Below are 18,000 nucleotides of genomic sequence, written 5' to 3'. Positions count from 1 at the left end.
AATTTGCCATGAACCAGTCACTTTGTATTTGTTATCTTATTTAATCCTTACCAAAACTCTGTGAGGAAAATGTGACTAGAATACACAGTTTACTGATGGGGAAACCAAGGTTTAGAGTTACATAACTTGCCTGAGACACATAGTTACAAAATGGTAAAGCAAGTATTTGACCTCGAAGACTCTGTCTCTCAGATTTACTCTTTTAACCACTACGTGATCCCATCTTCAATTTTGTAAACCACTTTTCACTTACAGTATGTAGTCTTTGAAAGCCAATGAGGGGGAGGGAGCACTAGGCAGACTCTTACTTCCTAAAAGGAGATATGAAACATAATGAAATTGCTTATAATGGCACGTATTGGAGCCAAGATGGTGGTTTTTAATAAAACTGAGAAAGGCTGGATTGCTTTCCCACAGAAATTGTGGAAACACAGATGCTGCCCAACTTTAAAAATGTAAAATAGTTCATGTTTTTGATCTCTGGACCAAAGGAAAAACTACAAATTCCACTGTTTGGAACATTTCATGGAAGTGTTTTAAAGGAAACCATTATTATAATCATGGTACCCACCAGCGCTGTGAGAGTCCAAGCTCTGTCAACATTTTCTTTATAAATTCGCTATTAGGACTTTCTAACTCATCCAGTATTATGCAGCAAGAGCTTAAAAATCTGAAATATAAGATCTTAAATGGTGAGTGATATTGTTCCAAGAATTAAGGAGGAAAATGGATATCATGTGATACAGACACAATAGAAAAATGTCTGGCTTATGCAGCATTTTAACAGGTATTAGCTGTCTTTTACTTTGTTTTTCTTGCTTGGGAAGAAGGTTTAGGAAAGAGGGTGGGTTGATCTGGAATAGAAGGTTATATCGTAACCAACCATGAACAAAATTTTCAGTTTTTAGTATGTTACAAAGAGTTCGATAAACTCTTAAGAAAGCTAGATGTTGGGGCGCCTGGGTGGCTCAGTGGGTTCAGCCTCTGCCTTTGCCTCAGGTCATGGTCTCAGGGTCCTGGGATCGAGCCCCGCATGGGGCTCTCTGCTCAGTGGGAGCCTGCTTCCTCCTCTCTCTCTGCCTTCCTCTGCCTACTTGTGGCCTCTCTCTGTCAAATAAATAAATAAAATCTTAAAAAAGAAAGAAAGAAAGCTAGATGTTGTCTCCACTTTCTGAGTCTGCACAAAGCCTTGGAATCTCATCAAGAGAGATTACGTTTAAGAACTCTGACACTTTGCTTTTAGTCTAAAGCATAAAAAGACTGAAAGAGCTGTCATTTCTAATCCTGTCTAGTACATTCCAGCTAAATGGGAGCAAGAAGACATAGAGAAAAAATAATTATTCAGTCATAGTTCAGAACTTCAGCAAGTGTTGAGCTAAACTCCTTTCTCAATAAGGGTTAAAGTTGAAGGGACGGGATTCCTCGGAACATCCTTCTCTTATCCCTACTTTCTGTATCCCCTGCACTGTTATTTTCTCATCTTCCTTCCTTGAGATGACTTGCCTTTAATATGAAATCAAAGGTGAAAAAAATATATAACAAATCTTATCTTACAAAGGCAAGTGAACTAAATGTTAACAACTCATTCTGGGATGACACTTCATGTCACCATTTATCATGCTCAAAAACCATAATGAATGGTTTGTAAAATCACATGGGATGGCTAAGTCAGAAGACAACCAATCAAACAATGCAATCCACTTAATTCATGATGGCCAATCTACACAGTCACAAAATGTGGAAGAGACCAAGAAAGATTAGGTCCCTTACTGACACTGGGAAAACAACAAAACAAAACAAAACACAGTGCATGGCTCAAGACCATCCTATTTACTGGGAACCACACAAACATAACCATATGTGGCTTCCTCTGCTAATCTATCCAATTAGAGTTTTACTTTATAGATCTTTAAAAAAAATACCATCTACATGAAGTTTCAAATCTAAACTCCCCCAGCCTTCTAGGATTACTAAAACTCGGTTGGTTGATTATTATAGTGTGAAGTGATCTAGATCTATTTTTTGGTGGGGTCTGATATTCCCTACCAAAAGACTCAGCAGGCTGTTTAAACCAACTTGGGTTTTTTGTTTCTGGATTGATTTTACATAGTGAATTTTCACATCAAATATTCACTTAATGAATGAAGCCTTTTATTAATAGACCCATCTCAAACTGTCCAGTAAGTCTCAAAACTTTGACAATTATGGCTCTTTCCACTACTATGCTTTATACCTTATGAGTCACATAATTTTCTTATGGACCTTTTTTTGGCTACAAGCACATCCTAATACCAAACAAAAATGACTGAACAGTAAACTGATGCATGTGTCAGCATAATCTAAATATGGAAGGCATCTCTTATAAGCAGAAATGGTGCTAAAATTCTGAAGTTAGAAGGTTTACTGTAAGTAAGAAGCCAAAAGTTCAGACATTCAACCAAAGTTGATCCAAACCTCTTGGGTTGGAAACATCACAAAAGCAGGCTTTTCCACGAAATGGCCTGTATTTCCTGTTTTTAGCTAAGCTGGAAGCGTAATGGGAACAATAGTTATTATGGCATGGCACTGCTTCTACTTTGGGTCTGAAAACACCAAGCAGACACTGTGAGCATGACGAATCCAAAGAAAAAAAGTTGAGTGGAGAGGTGTTCTGGGCTATGAAAAGGAGAGTTAACCGGGACAGAATTTCCTAACTTGACCACCAGTTAACCATAGCTTGGACGCCCAGTGTGCTGTGAGTCACTAGCAACTTGCTCCAAAATAACACAAGAACATCTTGGGCTAAATCATTACTGGAGTATATTGTTAATAATATTCCCAGAAAAAAAATTAAGCAGAAACAATTATTCAATGGGTAAGATGGCACTCACACAAATTCCTTTTTACAGAATAATCTGGAAATGAGATAGTGTAAGAAACCTGCTAGACAGATAGTCTGATAATGTGATTCACCACATGCACGTAGAAATTTGGGGCAAAAATCACAGCTCCCTTCAACAGGTTGATAATAGCTCTTCACAGGAAAAGCGTGGAATTGTTAAAGACAGAACACGAGTTGAATTTTCAAAAGCAAAGCCTCCAAAGTCTTATGGATTGTGAATATAGAACTATGTTTTGCATCTTCCGAAAGGCCACTTATCGCTGTTGTCTCAAACTTACTTTCTTAGCATCTTTAAAGCTAAAGCTTTCTAACTGACAAACTCAAACCACTAGTATTCAACCATTTAGTTAGTATGATTAGAGAGACCTGTGCATTATTGATTATGCATCCTCAATTAAGAATGCAAATTTGGGAGCTATAGCTGCTTTCTACGTGATCGCTCCATGATAAACAGCAGCCCCTCAAGTTGGACAAGCCATCGAGTAATGCAATCTCTCAGTATCCTCTTCTATAACCTGGAAATACGATTACTCCCTAATAAATCAATCCCCAAAGCTGAAGCACAAAACTCTACAATAAGAAAAAACAGGAGAAAAAGAAAATGAGTGTTTAGGATTTGCAGCCAGGACCAGATAGCCTTAATAGGAGAATTTATCAACACCAACCTATAAAAGAGGTTTATGAAGCCTTACAGAGTGAAAAGTAAGAAAACAATGAGACAGCTCAACTGAGACATGGGTCTAGGGGTCACTAGCTTCCCCTTCCATCCTTCTGTGAAGGTCATTCCTAGCACCAGAAGCAAGCCAAGCCTAGTGGTTAGGGCAGTAGAGTGGTAGAGTGACTCACCAAGGTCCAACAGAAGAGCAAAGGATGCATTGCTCAAAACTCGCCCTGGGGCAAGTTCTCCACCAAGGTCAGGGTATGAAGCCAAACAGGGCAACCGTCAGTAAATTCTAGAATAGGCAGTTATGCCAGAGTTCCAGGCAGAAGGATGCTGAGAGGGCCTAGGCCTTTGGAGGGAATAAAGATGACAGGCCTTGCACGTGCATTTGGTGGGTACAGTCAAATGAGGACCTGCCCTACCGTCTGGGGCAAAAGTCCTGCACGGGTGTGTGCTGCTTTGCTCCGTTCCTGTGTTCTGTTTTGGCAAGCTCCATTTTGCCACAATTCCTTCCTTCCCTCTTTGCATCCCTGATACCTTGTATGTATGTCTCCCTGGGTTTATACTCCAGGCCTAAGTAATACTTCACATGAAAGCAGATTAATCAACGGCACATACAGTATGTTTATTATTCATTTTTAGGACTGGGTTAATAATTCAGCAATTGTAGCTAATGGCTATAAAAAGAGAGATAAAGGAACAATGGGCCCCTTGTACCGGGGCAGCCAGGCTTCCTCCCTGGAGCCGTGCCACTGGCGGGTGGGCTCTGAAACAGGCCTGAACTCTGCTCTGGGGCCACCTTCAGTCGAGGCCTTCAGTAGAGCCTGGAGGCGTGTTCCTGGACTTGAATCTCGCAGACTATGTGTATTCGTTTGTTCAGCTTCGATCCCGTGACAAAAATAAATAAATAAATAAAAGAAGAAGACTGTGTGTGATTTCATGAGAAGGACTGGCCTGGCTGACGTAATCCGAAACAAAGGGAACTAACTACACAGAAGCAAAACAAATACATACACGGTGGCTCTCCTCGTTTAAAAATGACATGACAATGAAACCCTAAGAGTGAGTTATGCACTGAGGCAAAGGTGGCATCTCATTTTCTGTGTCCCAGCACTGGAGGGCATACGGCACATGGCAAACATTCTATTAACACTCTGTGAACCTAAGTGAACCGTGTTGCTTCCTATCCCCACCGCCGGTCTCCTTTCATCCATTCAGTTAACCAGCTGCACTCGTCCTCAGCTTAGCCATCACTTCCTCAAAAAAGACCTGCCCAGACCTCTCCAGCGTGATCAACCCCCCCAAGAACACTATTATGCACACTCCTTCAAAGCACCTATCAGCCGTAATTGTACATTTACTCGCAAAGCTCTTTGATACAAACAATACAAACCATAAACAATAAATTCCAAAGAGGCAAGAACTGTGCCTTTTTGTTTTTCGCTCATGCAGTAAATGTTGTTTCTGTTGGCACTCAGTAAATATTTGTTAAAGTAGTGGACCAAGAACCCATAATTTTCATGGTTTCCTCTCATTCTAATAATACTCACAAGACCTCAAATAATATGAAATAAATTATCCAACACACACTCACATAACAGTCAGAGCTGGGAAAGCAAGTGTGCAATGCAGAGCCAGCCAGTGAGGAAGAATTTTAATAAGGCAAAGGAAAAATGCAAATATCTTTCATTATAGCTAGAAGTTAAGTCTCCATTCTGGAACATACCATTAAATTGCTTATGGGGAAATGTTTACTCTTTTACAGGCATCTCAGTTGTCTCATTTTTTAAAGCATAATCCACTAAATTGAACCACTTGAAGGTCAAAAACCCTCAAATATTGTCTATTTCATATGGCCTAATCTAGCAGACAATGTATGTTTGCTTACATAGTTTAGTTTAGACATATGTAAGCAGTTCTTCTGTGAAATTGTTCTCTGTACGTTGGAAATTAAAAAAAGGAGGGGGAATGCTCTGCTGTTTCAAAGTATAATACTGAAGAACACGAGCTATGGCAAATGACAATGCTATTTTCTATTTGAAGACAAAAAAGGAGCAGAAACTGAAACTTAGCCATATTTAATCTAATATCTGAACATTTACAATAAACCAATATATCCAATTATTCTAGTCCACAACTTATAAGTAACATTCCAGGAGAATAATTAAGAGGCAAAAAAAGAACATCAAACAGGGCTATTGCTCCAACTGGACCATATTTATGTGGCATCCCTCGGGTGTCAGCGTACTCAGAACAAAAGATTCAGCAGTGAAAGACACAGATACAGACCCTGCCCTCAGGAACTTACAATCAATGCAAGAGGTCCCAACAGACATGTGCCAACATGCTCAACATCTCTCAGCATCAGGAAAATGCAAATGAAAACCATAATGAGTTAGCACCTTACTCCTGTCAGAATAGCTAAAATCAAAGAATTAAGGAATAACCCATGTTGGTGAGGATGTGGAGAAAAGACATCTCTCATGCACTGCTGGTTAGAAGGTAAACTAGTGCAGTCCCTGGGGAAACCAGTATGGAGGTTCCTCAAAAGAAAAGAAAAGAAAGAAAGAAAGAAATACCATACAATCGAATAATTCTACTACTGGGTATTTACCCAAAGAAAAGGAAAACATTAATTCAAAAAGATATATGCTCTCCTATGGTTATTGAGCATTATATTCACAATAGTCAAAAATTATGGAAGCAACCCAGGTGTCCATCAACAGGTGAATGGATAAGGAAGATATGGTAGATATATACCGAGGAATACTATGCAGTCATTAAAAAGGATGAGATTGTGCCATTTGTGACCACATGGATGGACCTAGAAGGCATGACACTAAATGAAACAAGTCAAGATGGAGAAAGATGAATACCATATGATTTCATTCAAATGTGGTATCTGAAAACATCAAATGAATAAATGAACAAAAAGTAGAATCAGATCTATAAATACAGAGAACAAACTGAGAGGATGTCAGAGGGGAGGGTGGTGAAGTGTTGGGCAAAATGGGCGAAGGCAAGTGGAAGATACAGGATTCCAATTGTAGATGGAATAAGTCACGAGAGTAAAGGGCACAGCCCAAGGAATACAATCCATGGTATTGTAATAGTATCCTATGGTGACAGCAGCCACACTTGTGGTGAACACAGCATGATGCATAGACTTATCAAATATGCATTGTGCATTGTGAAACTAATGTAACACTGTGTGTCAACTATACTCAAATTTTTAAAATCATTTGAAAAACCCTGAAAGAGGCCTCAGGGTGTGTCTCACACACTTCACAGCTCCTCAAGCTTCATTTTGTTCCCTGAGCTAAATGCCTGGCCTCCAGCAGGTCCATAAGGATGGTCTCCTTCCTCCATAAGGAATCATTCTCTTCAGGAAGCCACAATTTTTGGGGGGTGGGCAGGATTATTGCACCAAGTTAGGGTTCAATAAATATTTTTAGGATAAGTTAGAGGATAAATTAATTAATACCAAGAAATATAAGAGGGAGATCTGTACAGTGGAAGCTGGGTGAGAGCATTTATGGTTTGCCTTCAACAGAGGTCAGGTCTTTCTGGCTTGGCTCTGATCTCCTAAGCTTTTGAGTATATTTCTTGATGGCTCTTCTACCACCTGGGATAAAGAAATAATTTTTATGGCTGACTTAAAGTCAGCCTTACCCAAAAGTAAAAGTTTGACTTTTCTTCTTTGACTATGTAATACGTGCAGGAGATAGCCCCAGCTCTTTGAAGGTAGAAGAATCTCAGTTCTGTTGCTGTGTAACCGTGGGAAAATTATAAAACTTCTCTGTGCTCAATTTTTTTTAATCTGTAAAATATGGATAATTATATGGAAATTTTCTGAGAATTAAATGAGACAATACATGTAAAGTACCTGGCACAGTATCTGGCTTAGAGTAAGCATTCAACCAATGTTGGCATTATGATCAATACTATCATGTTTACTGTAGTATTATTATTCCACTACTGATCTATGTTTTATTGGGGAAATCAAAGTCCTGATTAGACTGAAGAGCTTTGGTAAGAAATTCAAAAAAAGACCCAGTAATTTTTTTTTCAGTCATTCCACAAATATTTATTCGGTTTCTGCAAGTATCTAGGTTGACCAGCTCCTGAGAGTCAAATGGGCAACTTACTAAGGGCTTAAAAGGGAGAGGGTAGAACTGAGAAAGAATAAGTGAAGCGTAAGTTAATGGGACCAAACTAAAGTCCAAACCTGTATGAATTAGGATACATAAAAGGGATCAGGTGCAGAAGTGAGTGTTATATTAACCTTTAACAAAAGGAGAGCCTAAATTTGGAGAAACTTCTTACCCATGACTAGACCCTGCTTAACTTAAAATGTTAAAAAAAAATTCCCCATCTTAAATGAGCATAAATCTCATCAGAGATGGTTTGTTGAGTTACTGGTCATAATAAAAACCAATTAGAATATGGTCACCTTAGCAAGAATCATCATTCAAAAATGAACTGGAAGTCTATTCAGAAATGGAAGTCTACACTGAGCTAAGAATGAAAATCCAGCCTAGTAAACAACAGGAAGGATAATTTCTGAATGTGTTGAGCAATAAGTGGGAAAGTAAAAGCAGCTCCTCGGACTCAAGACTTAAATCCCAGGTCGCTCCGAGCTGGTCTTACAGAGACTGAAGTGAGCAGTGCGGAAGTAGCAACGACTTATCTGAAAGTCCCCAAAGGCTTTACAGGGTCATTATTTGCTTTCCACCAACTACATATCTGGTTCCCTCAGAAAGGCTAGAGTATCCTGCTAGAAATACACAAGACTCAGGAAACTGGGTGCACATAGTCTCTAAAGGTCTTGTGAGTTTTTCTGATGTTTTGTTTTGTTTTGTTTTGTTTAATCAGGCCAGAGATGAGGTGGAGCAGCAGGAAGATGCCTCGTGACCCGCTGGAACTGTGAAGACTATTTGCAAGCTAACACTTAGCACAGATGCTGGAAGAAGACAGGACATACCTGGGTCAGAGAAAATGGACTTTGCTACTCACAGCCACAGTGCTAACAGGGTATTAGCCTCTTCCGGCCCTGGGTCCCAGAATGCCAAATAACACAGCAACACAAAAAGGGTCAGGTGGCACCTGTACACTGAGTGAACATTATAGGAGAAGCAACCTGCATTTAGGGAACCTGAATCTTTTACGCTTGTCAAGTAAGCATGCCTCCCTTTTGCCCTGGACGGAGCCATTATCTCCATTTTCCAAGGCTGTTCACTTGTATAAACATTCCCAAAATGATAGAATGGAATAAAGTGAATTAGTTTCTCTGCTCACCAAACATGTGGAAATGAGACACCTATTCCGAGAATTGTCTCCCAGCATGACCTTGACACTAAGTGTGCACATGAAAAACATGCTTAAGTGCTTGACATCTTGCTGGTTGAACAGCTTAAATGACAGTGAATATGCAAGGCCCTTTCTGGCTCAGAATGTCACCTAATCTGGACAAGCCATTATTGCAAATTTCCAAAAACATGTTCCTGAGCTTCTCAAACCACCTGCAGGTAGCTATTTCCTTCTTTTTAAGGTCAGCACACATTTCTAATACTCATCTTTTACCATTTTCCAGAAGGACTTGGGGATTCACATCGTAAGAGGTCTTTGTAATATAGAATAACTCTCTTCTACTAGTTCCAGAACGGTATTCAAAAATATAGTCCGGAGTGCCTGGGTGGCTCAGGCATTTAAGCATCTGCCTTCAGCACAGGTCATGAGCCAGGGATCCTGGGATCGGGTCCAGCAATGGGCTCTCTGCTCATCAGGGAGCCTGCTTCCCCCCTCCCCTCTCTGCCTGCCTCTCTGCCTACTTGTGCTCTCTCTCTCTGTCAAATAAATAAATAAAATTTGGGAGGGGGGAGTTTAGTCTATACCTATCATGGGTTTAAGGTAGGCACATGCCTCTGCCAACCAGTCCACCAAGCCTCCTAAGTAAGGTCGTCAACGCTGCATGATGATAAAGGCCTATGTTTGATGCTTATTACCTGTTGCCTTGGATCAATCACTTCTTCCTCCACCTTAATCTCTTCATTGCGAAATGGGGATAATAACACTCACTCTTCCTACTACACACCATTTGAGAAAATCAAATGGCGTAACATCTGGGAAAGCATTTCATAACCAAGAAAAAAAAGCTTTAAAGTGATTTAACATTAAAATTAGTATTTCCTCCAGCTTGCTGTGTCTCCAGGGATGCCTTCGGTGCAGACATGTGTAAACCAAGTCTGGTCATTTTTCTATGCTCAGGACCTGAGTCACTATCGTGCATCAAGCAGAGTTGTGGGGCAATAAGTTATCTGCAGTTAGATTCATGCGTTATTGAATGCCAAGGAGATACCTCTTTACCATCAAGGACTTGGGGAGATGCTGTGGGGTCAAATAGGGAGCAGGAAGGAGGGAACACACTGTTATTTCTAGGTCAGAAGCCTTTTCCAGATATATAAAATAGCCAAAACTGTATAATACCAAACAATGGGTTTGCAAATCAGTGAATAGCATAGAGATAAAATATATTATCACTTTTGCTTAAAATCTTCATAAATATGTCTTCGTATTGTTACCTTTTCCCAAGGCACCAATAAGACTCCTATAAGAGTATATTATTTCCGCCCCCCAACAGTGTCAGGGTGGATCTACAGGCAATTCACGAAAAGTCTCAAGAAAAATAGTTTCAAAACCCAGAAAAGATGCCTTGCAGCTGGTGAAGCAGTTTTCATGGTGCAAATTATGAAGGCTTGGGTCCAAAATTCTGCTCTCTGCCTAACTGTACAGAAATGGAAAACCATACAGTCTTTTAATACAGAAAAAGAAAAAAAAACAGCAAAAAGGAACACAGCACTGTCAAATAAAAAGTGGGAAGCAAGAACAGGAGGACAGAAGCTGGTAGGGATCTGTTACTGATGCAAACAGTTTTGAAATGAAAACCAGAATAAGAATAAAAAAGAGCTAAAACATGAAAGTATGAATACATTCTTATGACACTCTATAATTTCCTTAAGGAAAAGAGCTTGACCTGGATCAGTCCTACCCTCCAGAACCTTGTACTCTATTCTCTTTCTACAAGTTGTCAAACATTGGCAAAGATAACCACTTAAAGGAGACAGGTTTTCCATTAAAATTAAAGCCAGCAAAATTATGTCTTCCCTGAATTGCCTTGAGTTTCAGAAGCTTTGGGTCAGCAACAAAATTTGACATATTGGAGTATGTTTCCAATTGCATCCAATTGTCTAGAAGGAAGTGATGTGTAGAGCTCCACAGCATGAACTCTCTTTTTGGATGACAGAGAGTTCAGAAGTCCACTTTGGGTATCACATGTTTTCTATGCACTAGTCTGTTTCTTCCATTCTTTTTTCTCTCTTAGCTTATTCAACCTGGTCTTCCAGTTTATTAATCCTATGTTCTGATGTGTTCACTCATTTGTTCAAAATATCTAGAGTTCTTAGTGTTATATTTTTCATTTAGAGAAGGTCAACTTGATGAATTTCTATAGATTCCAGTTCTCTCCTAAAATTATTCATCTCTTCAACTACCTTGGTACCTCCAGTGTCTTGGTCATATTACCCATAGCTACTTTAAAGTCCCTATCTGATAAGTGTAATCTCTCAATCCTTTATGGGTTTATTGTGGGTTTTTTTTTTCCCCCTCTTAGGTTTTGGTTATTTGGTCCTGTGTTATGGCATGCCTTGTAATTTTTTTATTGAATATTATGGAAACTCTGAATAATATCTTTCTTCAAGGAGAGTTAAATTTTTTCCTGGAATTTAGGGAAAAAAAAATTCTTGTACATCCCCTTAATAGGAAGCTCCGCTAGCTGTTGTCTATTTCAGTTTTCCCAGAGTAAAATCCCTAGTCTTGGGACTTGATAGGCAGGCCACCAAAAGCCCGAGTTTGTTTACCAACACCCCTCTACATTGGCAGCACTTAAAGTCAAATCTCTCCCTGAGCATCATGTGGCCACAAATATCCCTGGTCAGATACTTGGCCATCAGATGTACCTTTGTACTCAGTCTTTTGAGGTCTCTAGCCTGTTTATGTGCAGGTTAATAGTTAGCAAATAAGCAGAATTTATGTGTATATATTTGGGCTACTTTTCCATGGTGTCCTCCTCTCCATAAATGCACCCCTCTATACCTAGCCACTTTGGCTGCCCCAAATTCTGACTTCTTTCTACCTAGTAGAGGACATAGTCACTTTCTTCTTATACTTTGTTCATGATATGGATATCAAAAGAGAAGTCCAATCCCCTCCTTAAGGTTGGTAGATCAGTAAAGATAGTCTGACATAGGAAAATGAGGCTAGCCAGGATTCATGGTATGGAGGTGGACAGCCTACTTAAAATACCATGCAATAGAAACAGCCTGATTTACTGTAGCAGACAAGGACAGGCACAGTCCAATGTGAAAGTGGCAGAAAATCAGGTGAGCACTCACTCCGGGCAGACTAGGCAATCCTCAAAGTCCTGAACTTCCACTACGAGCAAGGCATTGAGAAGGCCAAGAATCCTGACGTGAAGCCTGGCATAGCTACATGGCCCTCTGGGGTTCCACTTAATTCTCCCTGCCGAAGGAAGTCTTATTTTGTCTAGATCATGGCTAATCAATCAGACTAGATCACTGAGAGGCGTAAATCAACTCTGACTAGTTCCAAGGTGACCGTGGCCATTGGTAATTATATAAGGAGATAGATTTCTATCAGGAAATCTACAATTGACCATGATCTCCTGAGGTTCTACAAGAGAGACCCCCACACCCTCATCAGTCACCCAGCCATCCAAGACCACGGGACACCAGCTCCCAGCCCATGGGAGTCGTGACTCACAGCAATAACTAAATAACTAATTTAAGAGAAAATCATTCTTTTAAATAAAAATATAAAATGAATCAATTACCATGCGTTTCTGGTATACATATTATATTTTACCACGAGCAATGTGATATTTGATGACTACTATTTAAGACTGAAAGAATCAATGTTGTTAACACAATTTTTATTTTCTAGTTAAGCAGCTGTAAGAGATATGGCATTTTTTTATGTGTTTATCTATATTCCTCTCATACTTACTCAGGAAAAGACAACATGTTTATTATCTTGACATTTCCAGAGCATAGTGCCAACACGCAGTAGGTGAGCGATAGGTGAGTAATGATTTAGTCAATTAAACATTGAGATGGGTTTGTACTAATCCAAGGAAATGCCCTTCGTGCTGATATCAAGTTAAATGGACTTTCTGGTCAGGTATAGCTCTGGAATAAAAGCAGAAAAGAGAAAAGAATCGGGGTTTGTCAGGGTTCTAAGTTACAGATTCGTCGCTAGGAAGGATATAGTGTACAACCAAAAGAACAGAAGAGGAGAGGGTTTGTTCACTCCCTGGATCTGCCACTGTCTCTCTGACAGTGTGTCTTTGAGTATGGCACACAATGCCTCAGGATTCTATTCCCTCGCCTGTAAAAGGAGAGGTCTGTCCTCACTCTGCAGAGGCTGAGCTCTGCCAGGGTGCTAAGCCAAACTCTACCCCTCTCTCTTGCAAGAAACAAGTTAACTTCTTTTAGTTTCTATAGATTATATTTGTGCCATAGGTACCATGAAAAGTGGAAGACTACACGATCCCAGAAATTTTTCCAACCCTGCAAGTTTTTAATTCATGTTTAACTAGATGAGGAGAAAAGAAAAAGAAAAAGAAAAAAGAAGAACCTGTCAACTTTAGGGGCACCTGGGTGGCTCAGGTGCCCCAAAAGCCTCTGCTTTTGGCTCAGGTGATGATCCCAGGGTCCTGGGATTAAGTCCCACATGGGGCTCTCTGTTCAGCAGGGAGCCTGCTTCCCCCCTCCTACCCCTGCTCCTCCGCCTGCCTCTCTGCCTACCTGTGATCTCTCTCTGTCAAATAAATAAAATTAAAAAAAAAAAGCTGTCAACTTTTATAATCAGAACCAAAAATAAAACTACTTTCATGGTGCCCCAACTAAGCACTTCTAAGATAAATTCCCAAGATTTCCATAATTTTTAAACTTGCATATTTAATAAATATTTAATTCATGTCTTAAACTCATTTTCTCAGAATTCATCACATCATCTGAGAACAAATGCCACATCTAGAAGGACTTTCTTTTCAGCATAAACCTGAAGGTTCAAAGCAAAATAATTTAATTTGGTAACTAAGCTGTTAATTGCTCTGGTTTATATAGTTTTTAATAATTGAAAACATTATTCTTCAGTTTCTCATTTATTAGGCTTTACCATGTGCTAACAATGCTTAGAAGAGAAATCACTGGAACACTAAGATACCCTTCTCCAGGAAGTGAATTTCTACTTGAGCTACCGTTTAGTTAGTATTTTAATTTGAGAGAATATATCTTTCCTGTTTCTTGATAATATTAATTATTAAAGTAAATATAATAGTATCTAACAGTTGGGGGGGCAATTTCATAAATATCAATGCTATAATAAACACTTTAAATAAACTACATTTTGCTGAATTCTCCCCAGTGCAAAAAGTAGGTTCTACTCCATTCCCCATTTTCTAGAAAGGAAGCTGAGACACAAGCTGTCAAGTGAATGGGAGTCTCACCCAAGTGATCTGATTCCTCAGCGCATTTTTTGGAGACACTGTGATGCATTGCTATGCAACAATGTCTACTACAGGGCATCAGTACCCTGGGAATGAAAAAAACCAGGATGTTGAAAATTGCTAAAAAACAACAGCAGTAAGATAAAATTCATTTTATGCTTTTCTGTTTATTTTTATTTTCCTCAGGATATATTATCCTACCATAAATTAAATAAGACAGGATGAGGTAATGAGAAAAAAGAAAAAGCAATAGAGACAGAGCTCAAGTCAGGAAATGCACACTTGACATCAGATCTGCCACTGGCTATGTGGCTTTGGACCAGTCTCTAAGGATATATTCCAAGCCTGGGCACAGGGTGGGGGAGACTTTCATTTTAACTACATAAAAATTCATAAAGGCTTTAGGGAGTTACGTCAGTAGTATTATTAATCACCAAAACTGATGTGATCATTCTTATTACTAAAGGAATAACTGCCAATAAGAGTCCTGTGTTAATTTCCAGTATATTATCATAAACTGAGCTTAAAAAAACTATTCTAAGATGGTTTAAAAATGGTTTCCTTTGTTTCGTGGAATGTTCCCTATAAATAGGAGTAAAACTGTCAGTATTTCCTGTGTGACTCTTCTTCGTTACTCTGCAACATTCTAAAGACAAACAGAATTAAATACACTCTAGAGAGGCCGTATTTAGAGGATAGGGCAATTAGCAAACACTTCTTAAAGTTCATTTATCTTATAGGAGAGATGCCTTGCCTTTTGTTTTTAAGAAAAAATAAATTAAAGCACATATTTTTGCTATATTTAAGTCAAATAAAAATCTAGTCTACAAACGGATATACTAAATGGTAAGATTTGGTCAGTATGTAATCATAGGTTTGAATTTCCACAGGTACAGTTCTTTTCTTGTACTTTACCTTTTTCATAGCAGGGAGTCAGGCTCTGTCTGTCCCTTCATCCTGTGACCTGAAACCAAGAGACACGGTATTAATCTTCATGACAAGCTAAAAAGAAAATCCTATTCCTAAATGTGCTATTTGTATATAAAGTAGAAATTACATTTCCCTCCTATTCCGAATTTGCCCATGTAACAATACCTGCGAACTTCTATGTATTTAGAACTTTTATAACTGTTCAGATCAAGTCAGCTTTAATAATCAACCCCATACAATGTGTGGGTTAAATAATTCTAACATCCTTCTTAAAGGAGGGTGAGGAGGGAAGGTAGAAATTTAACCTCACTTCACATTTGTTTTTTAATTTTTGGTGAAATATATGCAGCAAGAATTAGTCCACAAAAATCAAATGAGTATAAGATCGTTATTTTTTTTTTTAAAGAGCCATCAATTTTAATGAATTTTCATTTTGGTTTACTTTCAATTAAATGTTTTAGGTTGGTTGGTTGGTTTTTAAAGACATTCATTCACCAAATAGTGACTCTTAGATTGTTTTACGCATTCATCTTCTAATTCAACTGTTGGTTCTCTTGACTGATAACAAGCGCCCACCTGCGTAACATCCAGACAGTTATAGAATTCTCTGGGTAGTGTTCTCAATGATAATGAGTCCACTACTTTCATCCATATATAAATAGACCACATAAAGACAAGCTATTAACATAATTTTTTGATTTATATATCAATTATATATTTATATATTTTGACATATCAAAATTTATTTTGATTATAATTGATATATATTGATACAGTCTTATATATATCAAATATATATAGATACAGATATATGTATAGATCTATATGTAGATCTATCTATATATATCTATATATATATTTGAGAGAAGCATAGCTCAGAGTTTACATTTCTACAAAACTCCAGATACTCTAATCTAGAGTGAAGGGAAGAGAAATCTAACAGGGCTGACTTATTGAGTCTGGAATGTCCTATGTTACTATCCATCCATTTTCCCCTCTTTGTGACCATCTGAGAGAATTTCCAGGCATTAGATAGAGTAGAAACTAGTTGCACACATTAGTTAGTGAAAGAATACTCCATCCCTATGCCTTTAGGATACCAGCTGACTCAAGAGTAGCTTGATCCAATCAAGCTAAATTCACACTCATTAATATGCAAAAGCACTCTGCTAGGGATGTGGAGACATTTAAGACAAGCATAAGACGGGCCTAAGTAATTTCTAGGAAAAATAATACAAATCCGGAGAAACAAAAATCTACTTGTGCTAAAAGTAATTAGCCTTCCATCTAGTTTTAAATTTTTTTAGGGGTACCTGGGTGGTTCAGTGGATTAAACGTCTGCTTTCCACTCAGGTCATGATCTCAGGGTCGTAAGATCCAGTCCCCACACTGGGCTCAAGGGAGGCTTCTCCTTCTCCCTCTGTCCTTCCCTCACCCCAACTCATGCTCACTCTCTCTCTCATTTATTTGAGAGAGAGAGAGAGAGCACGAGCAAGAAGGGGAGAGGGAGAGCGAATCTGAAGCAGACTCCATGCTGAGCATGGAGCCCAACAGGGGGCTTGACCTCACCACCGTGAGATCATCACCCTGAGATCACTACCTTGAGATCAGATCCTAAGCAGAAACCAAAAGTGGACACTTAATTGACTGCTCCACCCAGGTGCCCCAAGTTTGAATTTGTTTTAACTTCTCTTCCAAATAGGTTCTGAAAACAGAATGACATCACTGCTATCAACTGATCCAAGACATGTGAGATGCCTGTATCTTCCAAATGTATAATGGCCTATGTGTTCATATAAAGTAAATAAGCATATTGACCTTATATATAAATTCTGTTTATTCTCAAAAAGTTCTGGTGGGAACTGAAAACCCCCAATCAAATAAATAAAGATATGATAGTAGATTTCACTGTGTTTGTTAACAAACAACATTGCCAAGTTTTTGAAAAATATTTTAAAACTATTCAGTCCATATTTCTAACCTAATGATAAAATTATCATTTGATAGACTGAAAGGGTCACCAGTAGGGTTTCAACAAGACACTAGAGGCATAATAGAAGTCCAACACCAACAAAACACGTGTATGTCCCCTCCATATGAATAGTAACATATTAATGGTACCATATTAATGGTAAGAGGAATTTCATTTTACATTTGGCAATTGCATTTTTGCTACTTTTCCATTTTTCTTTCTTGTTGGCTCATCTCCATTCTCCAAAGTGTTGTAATCCTGGTATTCTTTGGTTTGGTTAGGTCTCTGAATACAGTATTAAAGCTGAGTGCCCAGTTCCACGCCAGAAGTCTGACAACACCATCATTAAAGATTATATTTGTTCTACAAACACTCAACAAACTCCCGTCAAGAAACATTTATAAACAAAGGTGCTGGACTTGGTACATCAGGGAAGGAGGGAAAAGATTCAATTCTGCTCTTGTGGAACTCTGTCTGGTAAGGGATACAGGCAATCCACTGCACAGTTACAGCGAAGCTATGAAAGGGTAAGCCCTAAGCCAGTCTGGAACACCGAAAGGGAAAGTGGCCGGTGAACTGAGAGTTGAAGAAAGAGTAAGAGTTGGCCAGCCTTTCACAAAGGCATGAAAGCATGAAGCTCTTGCTAAAGTCATCATTAGACTACTAGACCTCATGTTAGCACAGTGTCCAGTGAGAACACCCATTCCTGAGTGAATGGATGAATGAAAGAATTGGTGAGACACCTTGGCCAACTAATATTCACTCTAGCCATGTTTGTTCCTCATTAATATAAACATTTTCAATACTTTAGAGTTATTGGATGTCTACTGTGTATAAAACATCTTACCAGAAATCATGGAGAATCATAAAAAGAAGAAAAAAGATAATCTCTGCTCTCAAGAAAGATGCATTAGTTCAACAAATATTTATTGTGCTTTAAGTTTTCTCTATATGCTTGGTATTCTGCAGGT

General features: G+C 38.7%; 1 long non-coding RNA gene across 2 annotated transcripts in view; it reads right to left on the bottom strand.

The window, feature by feature from the left end:
* The window catches only part of LOC132018169 (uncharacterized), a 193,288-nt gene that overhangs the window by 159,166 nt on the left and 16,122 nt on the right, over positions 1-18,000 (bottom strand). For both annotated transcript variants that reach the window (XR_009404469.1, XR_009404468.1), the window contains exons 2-3: positions 15,043-15,091; positions 12,624-12,805 (exon numbers count right to left, since the gene is read on the bottom strand). This is a non-coding gene — a long non-coding RNA (uncharacterized LOC132018169). The remainder of the gene's footprint in view (positions 1-12,623; positions 12,806-15,042; positions 15,092-18,000) is intronic.

The sequence above is a fragment of the Mustela nigripes genome, chromosome 5, assembly GCF_022355385.1.
Source record: "Mustela nigripes isolate SB6536 chromosome 5, MUSNIG.SB6536, whole genome shotgun sequence".
Taxonomy (NCBI): Eukaryota; Metazoa; Chordata; class Mammalia; order Carnivora; family Mustelidae; genus Mustela; species Mustela nigripes.
This window is presented reverse-complemented; position numbering and strand designations above follow the sequence as displayed.